General features: G+C 46.8%; 17 non-coding genes across 17 annotated transcripts; 4 read left to right on the forward strand and 13 right to left on the reverse strand.

Moving 5' to 3' along the window:
* Positions 1 to 124: 124 nt before the first annotated feature.
* Positions 125 to 207, forward strand: trnal-aag (transfer RNA leucine (anticodon AAG)). The gene has a single exon. It is a non-coding gene; the product is annotated as a tRNA-Leu (tRNA).
* A 493-nt stretch (positions 208 to 700) lies between these two features.
* trnad-guc (transfer RNA aspartic acid (anticodon GUC)) lies at positions 701 to 772 on the reverse strand. The gene has a single exon. It is a non-coding gene; the product is annotated as a tRNA-Asp (tRNA).
* Positions 773 to 1,598: 826 nt separating this feature from the next.
* On the reverse strand, positions 1,599 to 1,670 carry trnad-guc (transfer RNA aspartic acid (anticodon GUC)). The gene has a single exon. It is a non-coding gene; the product is annotated as a tRNA-Asp (tRNA).
* Positions 1,671 to 2,818: 1,148 nt separating this feature from the next.
* trnal-cag (transfer RNA leucine (anticodon CAG)) lies at positions 2,819 to 2,901 on the forward strand. The gene has a single exon. It is a non-coding gene; the product is annotated as a tRNA-Leu (tRNA).
* A 1,391-nt stretch (positions 2,902 to 4,292) lies between these two features.
* trnad-guc (transfer RNA aspartic acid (anticodon GUC)) lies at positions 4,293 to 4,364 on the reverse strand. Its single transcript has one exon. It is a non-coding gene; the product is annotated as a tRNA-Asp (tRNA).
* Positions 4,365 to 5,512: 1,148 nt separating this feature from the next.
* trnal-cag (transfer RNA leucine (anticodon CAG)) lies at positions 5,513 to 5,595 on the forward strand. The gene has a single exon. It is a non-coding gene; the product is annotated as a tRNA-Leu (tRNA).
* Positions 5,596 to 6,986: 1,391 nt separating this feature from the next.
* trnad-guc (transfer RNA aspartic acid (anticodon GUC)) lies at positions 6,987 to 7,058 on the reverse strand. The gene has a single exon. It is a non-coding gene; the product is annotated as a tRNA-Asp (tRNA).
* Positions 7,059 to 8,205: 1,147 nt separating this feature from the next.
* On the forward strand, positions 8,206 to 8,288 carry trnal-cag (transfer RNA leucine (anticodon CAG)). Its single transcript has one exon. It is a non-coding gene; the product is annotated as a tRNA-Leu (tRNA).
* A 493-nt stretch (positions 8,289 to 8,781) lies between these two features.
* trnad-guc (transfer RNA aspartic acid (anticodon GUC)) lies at positions 8,782 to 8,853 on the reverse strand. Its single transcript has one exon. It is a non-coding gene; the product is annotated as a tRNA-Asp (tRNA).
* An 826-nt stretch (positions 8,854 to 9,679) lies between these two features.
* Positions 9,680 to 9,751, reverse strand: trnad-guc (transfer RNA aspartic acid (anticodon GUC)). The gene has a single exon. It is a non-coding gene; the product is annotated as a tRNA-Asp (tRNA).
* Positions 9,752 to 10,576: 825 nt separating this feature from the next.
* On the reverse strand, positions 10,577 to 10,648 carry trnad-guc (transfer RNA aspartic acid (anticodon GUC)). Its single transcript has one exon. It is a non-coding gene; the product is annotated as a tRNA-Asp (tRNA).
* An 827-nt stretch (positions 10,649 to 11,475) lies between these two features.
* Positions 11,476 to 11,547, reverse strand: trnad-guc (transfer RNA aspartic acid (anticodon GUC)). The gene has a single exon. It is a non-coding gene; the product is annotated as a tRNA-Asp (tRNA).
* An 826-nt stretch (positions 11,548 to 12,373) lies between these two features.
* trnad-guc (transfer RNA aspartic acid (anticodon GUC)) lies at positions 12,374 to 12,445 on the reverse strand. Its single transcript has one exon. It is a non-coding gene; the product is annotated as a tRNA-Asp (tRNA).
* An 825-nt stretch (positions 12,446 to 13,270) lies between these two features.
* Positions 13,271 to 13,342, reverse strand: trnad-guc (transfer RNA aspartic acid (anticodon GUC)). The gene has a single exon. It is a non-coding gene; the product is annotated as a tRNA-Asp (tRNA).
* An 827-nt stretch (positions 13,343 to 14,169) lies between these two features.
* Positions 14,170 to 14,241, reverse strand: trnad-guc (transfer RNA aspartic acid (anticodon GUC)). The gene has a single exon. It is a non-coding gene; the product is annotated as a tRNA-Asp (tRNA).
* An 826-nt stretch (positions 14,242 to 15,067) lies between these two features.
* Positions 15,068 to 15,139, reverse strand: trnad-guc (transfer RNA aspartic acid (anticodon GUC)). Its single transcript has one exon. It is a non-coding gene; the product is annotated as a tRNA-Asp (tRNA).
* An 825-nt stretch (positions 15,140 to 15,964) lies between these two features.
* trnad-guc (transfer RNA aspartic acid (anticodon GUC)) lies at positions 15,965 to 16,036 on the reverse strand. Its single transcript has one exon. It is a non-coding gene; the product is annotated as a tRNA-Asp (tRNA).
* Between the last annotated feature and the right edge of the window lie 418 nt (positions 16,037 to 16,454).

Here is a 16,454-nt window from a genome sequence, read left to right on the forward strand (position 1 = left end):
AGTCTTCCATGACGCTGCATGCCTCGTCAATATTCCCCTTCAACACGAAGACAACGCAGACCCACATATTCGCTGGAATGATGCCTGGGCCCGCCGACAGTGTCGTCAAATATTCCTTTTAGTAGTTAGGATGGCCGAGCGGTCTAAGGCGCTGCGTTAAGGTCGCAGTCTCCCCTGGAGGCGTGGGTTCAAATCCCACTTCTGACATTGCAGAATTCTCCTAGAGAAAACTTTTCACTGGCAAGGAAACCCAAGTTTACTCCTTGCTTAGCAATAACATGTCGTATTGCTATTCTGCCACTGCATCATCTAGTTTAAAGATTATTGTGGCCGCTTTACCTCCGAAGAGTTCTTGCTTCCAAATGCTATGCCTACTATTTGTTTGCCTCAGGAGACCTGTTAAACAACAGCCAAGACACTTGTTGCATGAGAATCTTCTGACCACAGCTCAACAAGCTGTGTTGTCACAACCTTCTACAGTGCTTTGGGCAGGACAGAATCATTAGCAAAAGGCACATTGTTGATTATAAGGTCTTGGTTTGCACTTAACACCATAGTAAACGGGAAAGGGCTTTTGACCGAAGCAACCTGGCCTCATGTTAGGCTATTTTAAGGGGGCTATTGACATTTAGGCCGAAGATGGGTGAGAGTATCAAAACAATCATCACTTGGTGGCAGGCAGCTGATAAAAGAGCGAGCTCTCCCCGTCGGGGAATCGAACCCCGATCTTCCGCGTGACAGGCGGAGATACTGTCCATTATACTAACGAGGAATTTCTGTGTGACTGACACAGTCGTCAGATGAAAAGACAACTATCGGCAAGGAGTGAAATAAGATTTTGGTGTCCCGTTTCAAGGTGCAGGAAAATTGCTATCACAGTCCCATCACTCAGAAGGAGAGTCTTCCATGAAGCTGCATGCCTCGTCAATTTTCCCCTTCAACACGAAGACAACGCAGACCCACATATTCGCTGGAATGATGCCTGGGCCCGCCGACAGTGTCGTCAAATATTCCTTTTAGTAGTCAGGATGGCGGAGCGGTCTAAGGCGCTGCGTTAAGGTCGCAGTCTCCCCTGGAGGCGTGGGTTCAAATCCCACTTCTGACATTGCAGATTTCTCCTAGAGAAAACTTTTCACTGGCAAGGAAACCCAAGTTTACTCCTTGCTTAGCAATAACATGTCGTATTGCTATTCTGCCACTGCATCATCTAGTTTAAAGATTATTGTGGCCGCTTTACCTCCGAAGAGTTCTTGCTTCCAAATGCTATGCCTACTATTTGTTTGCCACAGGAGCCCTGTTAAACAACAGCCAAGACACTTGTTGCATGAGAATCTTCTGACCACAGCTCAACAAGCTGTGTTGTCACAACCTTCTACAGTGCTTTGGGCAGGACAGAATCATTAGCAAAAGGCACATTGTTGATTATAAGGTCTTGGTTTGCACTTAACACCATAGTAAACGGGAAAGGGCTTTTGACCGAAGCAACCTGGCCTCATGTTAGGCTATTTGAAGGGGGCTATTGACATTTAGGTCGAAGATGGGTGAGAGTATCAAAACAATCATCACTTGGTGGCAGGCAGCTGATAAAAGACCGAGCTCTCCCCGTCGGGGAATCGAACCCCGATCTTCCGCGTGACAGGCGGAGATACTGTCCATTATACTAACGAGGAATTTCTGTGTGACTGACACAGTCGTCAGATGAAAAGACAACTATCGCCAAGGAGTGAAATAAGATTTTGGTGTCCCGTTTCAAGGTGCAGGAAAATTGCTATCACAGTCCCATCACTCAGAAGGAGAGTCTTCCATGAAGCTGCATGCCTCGTCAATATTCCCCTTCAACACGAACACAACGCAGATCCACATATTCGCTGGAATGATGCCTGGGCCCGCCGACAGTGTCGTCAAATATTCCTTTTAGTAGGTAGGATGGCCGAGCGGTCTTAGGTGCTGAGTTAAGGTCGCAGTCTCCCCTGGAGGCGTCAGTTCAAATCCCACTTCTGACATTGCAGAGTTCTCCTAGAGAAAAATTTTCACTGGCAAGGCAACTCAAGTTTACTCCTTGCTTAGCAATAACATGTCGTATTGCTATTCTGCCACTGCATCATCTAGTTTAAAGATTATTGTGGCCGCTTTACCTCCGAAGAGTTCTTGCTTCCAAATGCTATGCCTACTATTTGTTTGCCACAGGAGCCCTGTTAAACAACAGCCAAGACACTTGTTGCATGAGAATCTTCTGACCACAGCTCAACAAGCTGTGTTGTCACAACCTTCTACAGTGCTTTGGGCAGGACAGAATCATTAGCAAAAGGCACATTGTTGATTATAAGGTCTTGGTTTGCACTTAACACCATAGTAAACGGGAAAGGGCTTTTGACCGAAGAAACCTGGCCTCATGTTAGGCTATTTGAAGGGGGCTATTGACATTTAGGCCGAAGATGGGTGAGAGTATCAAAACAATCATCACTTGGTGGCAGGCAGCTGATAAAAGACCGAGATCTCCCCGTCGGGGAATCGAACCCCGATCTTCCGCATGACAGGCGGAGATACTGTCCATTATACTAACGAGGAATTTCTGTGTGACTGACACAGTCGTCAGATGAAAAGACAACTATCGGCAAGGAGTGAAATAAGATTTTCGTGTCCCGTTTCAAGGTGCAGGAAAATGGCTATCACAGTCCCATCACTCAGAAGGAGAGTCTTCCATGAAGCTGCATGCCTCGTCAATATTCCCCTTCAACACGAAGACAACGCAGACCCACATATTCGCTGGAATGATGCCTGGGCCCGCCGACAGTGTCGTCAAATATTCCTTTTAGTAGTCAGGATGGCCGAGCGGTCTAAGGCGCTGCGTTCAGGTCGCAGTCTTCCCTGGAGGCGTGGGTTCAAATCCCACTTCTGACATTGCAGATTTCTCCTAGAGAAAAATTTTCACTGGCAAGGCAACCCAAGTTTACTCCTTGCTTAGCAATACCATGTCGTATTGCTATTCTGCCACTGCATCATCTAGTTTAAAGATTATTGTGGCCGCTTTACCTCCGAAGAGTTCTTGCTTCCAAATGCTATGCCTACTATTTGTTTGCCTCAGGAGACCTGTTAAACAACAGCCAAGACACTTGTTGCATGAGAATCTTCTGACCACAGCTCAACAAGCTGTGTTGTCACAACCTTCTACAGTGCTTTGGGCAGGACAGAATCATTAGCAAAAGGCACATTGTTGATTATAAGGTCTTGGTTTGCACTTAACACCATAGTAAACGGGAAAGGGCTTTTGACCGAAGCAACCTGGCCTCATGTTAGGCTATTTGAAGGGGGCTATTGACATTTAGGCCGAAGATGGGTGAGAGTATCAAAACAATCATCACTTGGTGGCAGGCAGCTGATAAAAGACCGAGCTCTCCCTGTCGGGGAATCGAACCCCGATCTTCCGCGTGACAGGCGGAGATACTGTCCATTATACTAACGAGGAATTTCTGTGTGACTGACACAGTCGTCAGATGAAAAGACAACTATCGGCAAGGAGTGAAATAAGATTTTCGTGTCCCGTTTCAAGGTGCAGGAAAATTGCTATCACAGTCCCATCACTCAGAAGGAGAGTCTTCCATGAAGCTGCATGCCTCGTCAATATTCCCCTTCAACACGAAGACAACGCAGACCCACATATTCGCTGGAATGATGCCTGGGCCCGCCGACAGTGTCGTCAAATATTCCTTTTAGTAGTCAGAATGGCCGAGCGGTCTAAGGCGCTGCGTTCAGGTCGTAGTCTCCCCTGGAGGCGTGGGTTCAAATCCCACTTCTGACATTGCAGATTTCTCCTAGAGGACTATTTTCACTGGCAAGGCAACTCAAGTTTACTCCTTGCTTAGCAATACCATGTCGTATTCCTATTCTGCCACTGCATCATCTAGTTTAAAGATTATTGTGGCCGCTTTACCTCCGAAGAGTTCTTGCTTCCAAATGCTATGCCTACTATTTGTTTGCCTCAGGAGACCTGTTAAACAACAGCCAAGACACTTGTTGCATGAGAATCTTCTGACCACAGCTCAACAAGCTGTGTTGTCACAACCTTCTACAGTGCTTTGGGCAGGACAGAATCATTAGCAAAAGGCACATTGTTGATTATAAGGTCTTGGTTTGCACTTAACACCATAGTAAACGGGAAAGGGCTTTTGACCGAAGCAACCTGGCCTCATGTTAGGCTATTTGAAGGGGGCTATTGACATTTAGGTCGAAGATGGGTGAGAGTATCAAAACAATCATCACTTGGTGGCAGGCAGCTGATAAAAGACCGAGCTCTCCCCGTCGGGGAATCGAACCCCGATCTTCCGCGTGACAGGCGGAGATACTGTCCATTATACTAACGAGGAATTTCTGTGTGACTGACACAGTCGTCAGATGAAAAGACAACTATCGCCAAGGAGTGAAATAAGATTTTGGTGTCCCGTTTCAAGGTGCAGGAAAATTGCTATCACAGTCCCATCACTCAGAAGGAGAGTCTTCCATGAAGCTGCATGCCTCGTCAATATTCCCCTTCAACACGAACACAACGCAGATCCACATATTCGCTGGAATGATGCCTGGGCCCGCCGACAGTGTCGTCAAATATTCCTTTTAGTAGGTAGGATGGCCGAGCGGTCTTAGGTGCTGAGTTAAGGTCGCAGTCTCCCCTGGAGGCGTCAGTTCAAATCCCACTTCTGACATTGCAGAGTTCTCCTAGAGAAAAATTTTCACTGGCAAGGCAACTCAAGTTTACTCCTTGCTTAGCAATAACATGTCGTATTGCTATTCTGCCACTGCATCATCTAGTTTAAAGATTATTGTGGCCGCTTTACCTCCGAAGAGTTCTTGCTTCCAAATGCTATGCCTACTATTTGTTTGCCACAGGAGCCCTGTTAAACAACAGCCAAGACACTTGTTGCATGAGAATCTTCTGACCACAGCTCAACAAGCTGTGTTGTCACAACCTTCTACAGTGCTTTGGGCAGGACAGAATCATTAGCAAAAGGCACATTGTTGATTATAAGGTCTTGGTTTGCACTTAACACCATAGTAAACGGGAAAGGGCTTTTGACCGAAGAAACCTGGCCTCATGTTAGGCTATTTGAAGGGGGCTATTGACATTTAGGCCGAAGATGGGTGAGAGTATCAAAACAATCATCACTTGGTGGCAGGCAGCTGATAAAAGACCGAGATCTCCCCGTCGGGGAATCGAACCCCGATCTTCCGCATGACAGGCGGAGATACTGTCCATTATACTAACGAGGAATTTCTGTGTGACTGACACAGTCGTCAGATGAAAAGACAACTATCGGCAAGGAGTGAAATAAGATTTTCGTGTCCCGTTTCAAGGTGCAGGAAAATGGCTATCACAGTCCCATCACTCAGAAGGAGAGTCTTCCATGAAGCTGCATGCCTCGTCAATATTCCCCTTCAACACGAAGACAACGCAGACCCACATATTCGCTGGAATGATGCCTGGGCCCGCCGACAGTGTCGTCAAATATTCCTTTTAGTAGTCAGGATGGCCGAGCGGTCTAAGGCGCTGCGTTCAGGTCGCAGTCTTCCCTGGAGGCGTGGGTTCAAATCCCACTTCTGACATTGCAGATTTCTCCTAGAGAAAAATTTTCACTGGCAAGGCAACCCAAGTTTACTCCTTGCTTAGCAATACCATGTCGTATTGCTATTCTGCCACTGCATCATCTAGTTTAAAGATTATTGTGGCCGCTTTACCTCCGAAGAGTTCTTGCTTCCAAATGCTATGCCTACTATTTGTTTGCCTCAGGAGACCTGTTAAACAACAGCCAAGACACTTGTTGCATGAGAATCTTCTGACCACAGCTCAACAAGCTGTGTTGTCACAACCTTCTACAGTGCTTTGGGCAGGACAGAATCATTAGCAAAAGGCACATTGTTGATTATAAGGTCTTGGTTTGCACTTAACACCATAGTAAACGGGAAAGGGCTTTTGACCGAAGCAACCTGGCCTCATGTTAGGCTATTTTAAGGGGGCTATTGACATTTAGGCCGAAGATGGGTGAGAGTATCAAAACAATCATCACTTGGTGGCAGGCAGCTGATAAAAGACCGAGCTCTCCCTGTCGGGGAATCGAACCCCGATCTTCCGCGTGACAGGCGGAGATACTGTCCATTATACTAACGAGGAATTTCTGTGTGACTGACACAGTCGTCAGATGAAAAGACAACTATCGGCAAGGAGTGAAATAAGATTTTCGTGTCCCGTTTCAAGGTGCAGGAAAATTGCTATCACAGTCCCATCACTCAGAAGGAGAGTCTTCCATGAAGCTGCATGCCTCGTCAATATTCCCCTTCAACACGAAGACAACGCAGACCCACATATTCGCTGGAATGATGCCTGGGCCCGCCGACAGTGTCGTCAAATATTCCTTTTAGTAGTCAGAATGGCCGAGCGGTCTAAGGCGCTGCGTTCAGGTCGTAGTCTCCCCTGGAGGCGTGGGTTCAAATCCCACTTCTGACATTGCAGAGTTCTCCTAGAGGACTATTTTCACTGGCAAGGCAACTCAAGTTTACTCCTTGCTTAGCAATACCATGTCGTATTCCTATTCTGCCACTGCATCATCTAGTTTAAAGATTATTGTGGCCGCTTTACCTCCGAAGAGTTCTTGCTTCCAAATGCTATGCCTACTATTTGTTTGCCTCAGGAGACCTGTTAAACAACAGCCAAGACACTTGTTGCATGAGAATCTTCTGACCACAGCTCAACAAGCTGTGTTGTCACAACCTTCTACAGTGCTTTGGGCAGGACAGAATCATTAGCAAAAGGAACATTGTTGATTATAAGGTCTTGGTTTGCACTTAACACCATAGTAAACGGGAAAGGGCTTTTGACCGAAGAAACCTGGCCTCATGTTAGGCTATTTGAAGGGGGCTATTGACATTTAGGCCGAAGATGGGTGAGAGTATCAAAACAATCATCACTTGGTGGCAGGCAGCTGATAAAAGACTGAGATCTCCCCGTCGGGGAATCGAACCCCGATCTTCCGCGTGACAGGCGGAGATACTGTCCATTATACTAACGAGGAATTTCTGTGTGACTGACACAGTCGTCAGATGAAAAGACAACTTTCGGCAAGAGTGAAATAAGATTTTCATGTCCCGTTTCAAGGTGCAGGAAAATTGCTATCACAGTCCCATCACTCAGAAGGAGAGTCTTCCATGAAGCTGCATGCCTCGTCAATATTCCCCTTCAACACGAAGACAACGCAGACCCACATATTCGCTGGAATGATGCCTGGGCCCGCCGACAGTGTCGTCAAATATTCCTTTTAGTAGTCAGGATGGCGGAGCGGTCTAAGGCGCTGCGTTAAGGTCGCAGTCTCCCCTGGAGGCGTGGGTTCAAATCCCACTTCTGACATTGCAGAGTTCTCCTAGAGAAAAATTTTCACTGGCAAGGCAACTCAAGTTTACTCCTTGCTTAGCAATACCATGTCGTATTGCTATTCTGCCACTGCATCATCTAGTTTAAAGATTATTGTGGCCGCTTTACCTCCGAAGAGTTCTTGCTTCCAAATGCTATGCCTACTATTTGTTTGCATCAGGAGCCCTGTTAAACAACAGCCAAGACACTTGTTGCATGAGAATCTTCTGACCACAGCTCAACAAGCTGTGTTGTCACAACCTTCTACAGTGCTTTGGGCAGGACAGAATCATTAGCAAAAGGCACATCGTTGATTATAAGGTCTTGGTTTGCACTTAACACCATAGTAAACGGGAAAGGGCTTTTGACCGAAGAAACCTGGCCTCATGTCAGGCTATTTGAAGGGGGCTATTGACATTTAGGCCGAAGATGGGTGAGAGTATCAAAGCAATTATCACTTGGTGGCAGGCAGCTGATAAAAGACCGAGATCTCCCCGTCGGGGAATCGAAACCCGATCTTCCGCGTGACAGGCGGAGATCCTGTCCATTATACTAACGAGGAATTTCTGTGTGACTGACACAGTCGTCAGATGAAAAGACAACTATCGGCAAGGAGTGAAATAAGATTTTGGTGTCCCGTTTCAAGGTGCAGGAAAATTGCTATCACAGTCCCATCACTCAGAAGGAGAGTCTTCCATGAAGCTGCATGCCTCGTCAATATTCCCCTTCAACACGAAGACAACGCAGACCCACATATTCGCTGGAATGATGCCTGGGCCCGCCGACAGTGTCGTCAAATATTCCTTTTAGTAGTCAGGATGGCCGAGCGGTCTAAGGCGCTGCGTTCAGGTCGCAGTCTTCCCTGGAGGCGTGGGTTCAAATCCCACTTCTGACATTGCAGATTTCTCCTATAGAAAAATTTTCACTGGCAAGGCAACCCAAGTTTACTCCTTGCTTAGCAATACCATGTCGTATTGCTATTCTGCCACTGCATCATCTATTTTAAAGATTATTGTGGCCGCTTTACCTCCGAAGAGTTCTTGCTTCCAAATGCTATGCCTACTATTTGTTTGCCTCAGGAGACCTGTTAAACAACAGCCAAGACACTTGTTGCATGAGAATCTTCTGACCACAGCTCAACAAGCTGTGTTGTCACAACCTTCTACAGTGCTTTGGGCAGGACAGAATCATTAGCAAAAGGCACATTGTTGATTATAAGGTCTTGGTTTGCACTTAACACCATAGTAAACGGGAAAGGGCTTTTGACCGAAGCAACCTGGCCTCATGTTAGGCTATTTTAAGGGGGCTATTGACATTTAGGCCGAAGATGGGTGAGAGTATCAAAACAATCATCACTTGGTGGCAGGCAGCTGATAAAAGACCGAGCTCTCCCCGTCGGGGAATCGAACCCCGATCTTCCGCGTGACAGGCGGAGATACTGTCCATTATACTAACGAGGAATTTCTGTGTGACTGACACAGTCGTCAGATGAAAAGACAACTATCGGCAAGGAGTGAAATAAGATTTTCGTGTCCCGTTTCAAGGTGCAGGAAAATTGCTATCACAGTCCCATCACTCAGAAGGAGAGTCTTCCATGAAGCTGCATGCCTCGTCAATATTCCCCTTCAACACGAAGACAACGCAGACCCACATATTCGCTGGAATGATGCCTGGGCCCGCCGACAGTGTCGTCAAATATTCCTTTTAGTAGTCAGAATGGCCGAGCGGTCTAAGGCGCTGCGTTCAGGTCGTAGTCTCCCCTGGAGGCGTGGGTTCAAATCCCACTTCTGACATTGCAGAGTTCTCCTAGAGGACTATTTTCACTGGCAAGGCAACTCAAGTTTACTCCTTGCTTAGCAATACCATGTCGTATTCCTATTCTGCCACTGCATCATCTAGTTTAAAGATTATTGTGGCCGCTTTACCTCCGAAGAGTTCTTGCTTCCAAATGCTATGCCTACTATTTGTTTGCCTCAGGAGACCTGTTAAACAACAGCCAAGACACTTGTTGCATGAGAATCTTCTGACCACAGCTCAACAAGCTGTGTTGTCACAACCTTCTACAGTGCTTTGGGCAGGACAGAATCATTAGCAAAAGGAACATTGTTGATTATAAGGTCTTGGTTTGCACTTAACACCATAGTAAACGGGAAAGGGCTTTTGACCGAAGAAACCTGGCCTCATGTTAGGCTATTTGAAGGGGGCTATTGACATTTAGGCCGAAGATGGGTGAGAGTATCAAAACAATCATCACTTGGTGGCAGGCAGCTGATAAAAGACTGAGATCTCCCCGTCGGGGAATCGAACCCCGATCTTCCGCGTGACAGGCGGAGATACTGTCCATTATACTAACGAGGAATTTCTGTGTGACTGACACAGTCGTCAGATGAAAAGACAACTTTCGGCAAGAGTGAAATAAGATTTTCATGTCCCGTTTCAAGGTGCAGGAAAATTGCTATCACAGTCCCATCACTCAGAAGGAGAGTCTTCCATGAAGCTGCATGCCTCGTCAATATTCCCCTTCAACACGAAGACAACGCAGACCCACATATTCGCTGGAATGATGCCTGGGCCCGCCGACAGTGTCGTCAAATATTCCTTTTAGTAGTCAGGATGGCGGAGCGGTCTAAGGCGCTGCGTTAAGGTCGCAGTCTCCCCTGGAGGCGTGGGTTCAAATCCCACTTCTGACATTGCAGATTTCTCCTAGAGAAAACTTTTCACTGGCAAGGCAACCCAAGTTTACTCCTTGCTTAGCAATAACATGTCGTATTGCTATTCTGCCACTGCATCATCTAGTTTAAAGATTATTGTGGCCGCTTTACCTCCGAAGAGTTCTTGCTTCCAAATGCTATGCCTACTATTTGTTTGCCTCAGGAGACCTGTTAAACAACAGCCAAGACACTTGTTGCATGAGAATCTTCTGACCACAGCTCAACAAGCTGTGTTGTCACAACCTTCTACAGTGCTTTGGGCAGGACAGAATCATTAGCAAAAGGCACATTGTTGATTATAAGGTCTTGGTTTGCACTTAACACCATAGTAAACGGGAAAGGGCTTTTGACCGAAGCAACCTGGCCTCATGTTAGGCTATTTGAAGGGGGCTATTGACATTTAGGCCGAAGATGGGTGAGAGTATCAAAACAATCATCACTTGGTGGCAGGCAGCTGATAAAAGACCGAGCTCTCCCCGTCGGGGAATCGAACCCCGATCTTCCGCGTGACAGGCGGAGATACTGTCCATTATACTAACGAGGAATTTCTGTGCGACTGACACAGTCGTCAGATGAAAAGACAACTATCGCCAAGGAGTGAAATAAGATTTTGGTGTCCCGTTTCAAGGTGCAGGAAAATTGCTATCACAGTCCCATCACTCAGAAGGAGAGTCTTCCATGAAGCTGCATGCCTCGTCACTATTCCCCTTCAACACGAAGACAACGCAGACCCACATATTCGCTGGAATGATGCCTGGGCCCGCCGACAGTGTCGTCAAATATTCCTTTTAGTAGTCAGGATGGCGGAGCGGTCTAAGGCGCTGCGTTAAGGTCGCAGTCTCCCCTGGAGGCGTGGGTTCAAATCCCACTTCTGACATTGCAGATTTCTCCTAGAGAAAACTTTTCACTGGCAAGGAAACCCAAGTTTACTCCTTGCTTAGCAATAACATGTCGTATTGCTATTCTGCCACTGCATCATCTAGTTTAAAGATTATTGTGGCCGCTTTACCTCCGAAGAGTTCTTGCTTCCAAATGCTATGCCTACTATTTGTTTGCATCAGGAGCCCTGTTAAACAACAGCCAAGACACTTGTTGCATGAGAATCTTCTGACCACAGCTCAACAAGCTGTGTTGTCACAACCTTCTACAGTGCTTTGGGCAGGACAGAATCATTAGCAAAAGGCACATCGTTGATTATAAGGTCTTGGTTTGCACTTAACACCATAGTAAACGGGAAAGGGCTTTTGACCGAAGCAACCTGGCCTCATGTTAGGCTATTTTAAGGGGGGCTATTGACATTTAGGCCGAAGATGGGTGAGAGTATCAAAACAATCATCACTTGGTGGCAGGCAGCTGATAAAAGACCGAGCTCTCCCCGTCGGGGAATCGAACCCCGATCTTCCGCGTGACAGGCGGAGATACTGTCCATTATACTAACGAGGAATTTCTGTGTGACTGACACAGTCGTCAGATGAAAAGACAACTATCGGCAAGGAGTGAAATAAGATTTTCGTGTCCCGTTTCAAGGTGCAGGAAAATTGCTATCACAGTCCCATCACTCAGAAGGAGAGTCTTCCATGAAGCTGCATGCCTCGTCAATATTCCCCTTCAACACGAAGACAACGCAGACCCACATATTCGCTGGAATGATGCCTGGGCCCGCCGACAGTGTCGTCAAATATTCCTTTTAGTAGTCAGAATGGCCGAGCGGTCTAAGGCGCTGCGTTCAGGTCGTAGTCTCCCCTGGAGGCGTGGGTTCAAATCCCACTTCTGACATTGCAGAGTTCTCCTAGAGGACTATTTTCACTGGCAAGGCAACTCAAGTTTACTCCTTGCTTAGCAATACCATGTCGTATTCCTATTCTGCCACTGCATCATCTAGTTTAAAGATTATTGTGGCCGCTTTACCTCCGAAGAGTTCTTGCTTCCAAATGCTATGCCTACTATTTGTTTGCCTCAGGAGACCTGTTAAACAACAGCCAAGACACTTGTTGCATGAGAATCTTCTGACCACAGCTCAACAAGCTGTGTTGTCACAACCTTCTACAGTGCTTTGGGCAGGACAGAATCATTAGCAAAAGGAACATTGTTGATTATAAGGTCTTGGTTTGCACTTAACACCATAGTAAACGGGAAAGGGCTTTTGACCGAAGAAACCTGGCCTCATGTTAGGCTATTTGAAGGGGGCTATTGACATTTAGGCCGAAGATGGGTGAGAGTATCAAAACAATCATCACTTGGTGGCAGGCAGCTGATAAAAGACTGAGATCTCCCCGTCGGGGAATCGAACCCCGATCTTCCGCGTGACAGGCGGAGATACTGTCCATTATACTAACGAGGAATTTCTGTGTGACTGACACAGTCGTCAGATGAAAAGACAACTTTCGGCAAGAGTGAAATAAGATTTTCATGTCCCGTTTCAAGGTGCAGGAAAATTGCTATCACAGTCCCATCACTCAGAAGGAGAGTCTTCCATGAAGCTGCATGCCTCGTCAATATTCCCCTTCAACACGAAGACAACGCAGACCCACATATTCGCTGGAATGATGCCTGGGCCCGCCGACAGTGTCGTCAAATATTCCTTTTAGTAGTCAGGATGGCGGAGCGGTCTAAGGCGCTGCGTTAAGGTCGCAGTCTCCCCTGGAGGCGTGGGTTCAAATCCCACTTCTGACATTGCAGATTTCTCCTAGAGAAAACTTTTCACTGGCAAGGAAACCCAAGTTTACTCCTTGCTTAGCAATAACATGTCGTATTGCTATTCTGCCACTGCATCATCTAGTTTAAAGATTATTGTGGCCGCTTTACCTCCGAAGAGTTCTTGCTTCCAAATGCTATGCCTACTATTTGTTTGCCTCAGGAGACCTGTTAAACAACAGCCAAGACACTTGTTGCATGAGAATCTTCTGACCACAGCTCAACAAGCTGTGTTGTCACAACCTTCTACAGTGCTTTGGGCAGGACAGAATCATTAGCAAAAGGCACATTGTTGATTATAAGGTCTTGGTTTGCACTTAACACCATAGTAAACGGGAAAGGGCTTTTGACCGAAGCAACCTGGCCTCATGTTAGGCTATTTGAAGGGGGCTATTGACATTTAGGCCGAAGATGGGTGAGAGTATCAAAACAATCATCACTTGGTGGCAGGCAGCTGATAAAAGACCGAGCTCTCCCCGTCGGGGAATCGAACCCCGATCTTCCGCGTGACAGGCGGAGATACTGTCCATTATACTAACGAGGAATTTCTGTGCGACTGACACAGTCGTCAGATGAAAAGACAACTATCGCCAAGGAGTGAAATAAGATTTTGGTGTCCCGTTTCAAGGTGCAGGAAAATTGCTATCACAGTCCCATCACTCAGAAGGAGAGTCTTCCATGAAGCTGCATGCCTCGTCACTATTCCCCTTCAACACGAAGACAACGCAGACCCACATATTCGCTGGAATGATGCCTGGGCCCGCCGACAGTGTCGTCAAATATTCCTTTTAGTAGTCAGGATGGCGGAGCGGTCTAAGGCGCTGCGTTAAGGTCGCAGTCTCCCCTGGAGGCGTGGGTTCAAATCCCACTTCTGACATTGCAGATTTCTCCTAGAGAAAACTTTTCACTGGCAAGGAAACCCAAGTTTACTCCTTGCTTAGCAATAACATGTCGTATTGCTATTCTGCCACTGCATCATCTAGTTTAAAGATTATTGTGGCCGCTTTACCTCCGAAGAGTTCTTGCTTCCAAATGCTATGCCTACTATTTGTTTGCATCAGGAGCCCTGTTAAACAACAGCCAAGACACTTGTTGCATGAGAATCTTCTGACCACAGCTCAACAAGCTGTGTTGTCACAACCTTCTACAGTGCTTTGGGCAGGACAGAATCATTAGCAAAAGGCACATCGTTGATTATAAGGTCTTGGTTTGCACTTAACACCATAGTAAACGGGAAAGGGCTTTTGACCGAAGCAACCTGGCCTCATGTTAGGCTATTTTAAGGGGGGCTATTGACATTTAGGCCGAAGATGGGTGAGAGTATCAAAACAATCATCACTTGGTGGCAGGCAGCTGATAAAAGACCGAGCTCTCCCCGTCGGGGAATCGAACCCCGATCTTCCGCGTGACAGGCGGAGATACTGTCCATTATACTAACGAGGAATTTCTGTGTGACTGACACAGTCGTCAGATGAAAAGACAACTATCGGCAAGGAGTGAAATAAGATTTTCGTGTCCCGTTTCAAGGTGCAGGAAAATTGCTATCACAGTCCCATCACTCAGAAGGAGAGTCTTCCATGAAGCTGCATGCCTCGTCAATATTCCCCTTCAACACGAAGACAACGCAGACCCACATATTCGCTGGAATGATGCCTGGGCCCGCCGACAGTGTCGTCAAATATTCCTTTTAGTAGTCAGAATGGCCGAGCGGTCTAAGGCGCTGCGTTCAGGTCGTAGTCTCCCCTGGAGGCGTGGGTTCAAATCCCACTTCTGACATTGCAGAGTTCTCCTAGAGGACTATTTTCACTGGCAAGGCAACTCAAGTTTACTCCTTGCTTAGCAATACCATGTCGTATTCCTATTCTGCCACTGCATCATCTAGTTTAAAGATTATTGTGGCCGCTTTACCTCCGAAGAGTTCTTGCTTCCAAATGCTATGCCTACTATTTGTTTGCCTCAGGAGACCTGTTAAACAACAGCCAAGACACTTGTTGCATGAGAATCTTCTGACCACAGCTCAACAAGCTGTGTTGTCACAACCTTCTACAGTGCTTTGGGCAGGACAGAATCATTAGCAAAAGGAACATTGTTGATTATAAGGTCTTGGTTTGCACTTAACACCATAGTAAACGGGAAAGGGCTTTTGACCGAAGAAACCTGGCCTCATGTTAGGCTATTTGAAGGGGGCTATTGACATTTAGGCCGAAGATGGGTGAGAGTATCAAAACAATCATCACTTGGTGGCAGGCAGCTGATAAAAGACTGAGATCTCCCCGTCGGGGAATCGAACCCCGATCTTCCGCGTGACAGGCGGAGATACTGTCCATTATACTAACGAGGAATTTCTGTGTGACTGACACAGTCGTCAGATGAAAAGACAACTTTCGGCAAGAGTGAAATAAGATTTTCATGTCCCGTTTCAAGGTGCAGGAAAATTGCTATCACAGTCCCATCACTCAGAAGGAGAGTCTTCCATGAAGCTGCATGCCTCGTCAATATTCCCCTTCAACACGAAGACAACGCAGACCCACATATTCGCTGGAATGATGCCTGGGCCCGCCGACAGTGTCGTCAAATATTCCTTTTAGTAGTCAGGATGGCGGAGCGGTCTAAGGCGCTGCGTTAAGGTCGCAGTCTCCCCTGGAGGCGTGGGTTCAAATCCCACTTCTGACATTGCAGATTTCTCCTAGAGAAAACTTTTCACTGGCAAGGAAACCCAAGTTTACTCCTTGCTTAGCAATAACATGTCGTATTGCTATTCTGCCACTGCATCATCTAGTTTAAAGATTATTGTGGCCGCTTTACCTCCGAAGAGTTCTTGCTTCCAAATGCTATGCCTACTATTTGTTTGCCTCAGGAGACCTGTTAAACAACAGCCAAGACACTTGTTGCATGAGAATCTTCTGACCACAGCTCAACAAGCTGTGTTGTCACAACCTTCTACAGTGCTTTGGGCAGGACAGAATCATTAGCAAAAGGCACATTGTTGATTATAAGGTCTTGGTTTGCACTTAACACCATAGTAAACGGGAAAGGGCTTTTGACCGAAGCAACCTGGCCTCATGTTAGGCTATTTGAAGGGGGCTATTGACATTTAGGCCGAAGATGGGTGAGAGTATCAAAACAATCATCACTTGGTGGCAGGCAGCTGATAAAAGACCGAGCTCTCCCCGTCGGGGAATCGAACCCCGATCTTCCGCGTGACAGGCGGAGATACTGTCCATTATACTAACGAGGAATTTCTGTGCGACTGACACAGTCGTCAGATGAAAAGACAACTATCGCCAAGGAGTGAAATAAGATTTTGGTGTCCCGTTTCAAGGTGCAGGAAAATTGCTATCACAGTCCCATCACTCAGAAGGAGAGTCTTCCATGAAGCTGCATGCCTCGTCACTATTCCCCTTCAACACGAAGACAACGCAGACCCACATATTCGCTGGAATGATGCCTGGGCCCGCCGACAGTGTCGTCAAATATTCCTTTTAGTAGTCAGGATGGCGGAGCGGTCTAAGGCGCTGCGTTAAGGTCGCAGTCTCCCCTGGAGGCGTGGGTTCAAATCCCACTTCTGACATTGCAGATTTCTCCTAGAGAAAACTTTTCACTGGCAAGGAAACCCAAGTTTACTCCTTGCTTAGCAATAACATGTCGTATTGCTA

Source organism: Odontesthes bonariensis, chromosome 5, assembly GCF_027942865.1.
Source record: "Odontesthes bonariensis isolate fOdoBon6 chromosome 5, fOdoBon6.hap1, whole genome shotgun sequence".
Classification (NCBI taxonomy): domain Eukaryota; kingdom Metazoa; phylum Chordata; class Actinopteri; order Atheriniformes; family Atherinopsidae; genus Odontesthes; species Odontesthes bonariensis.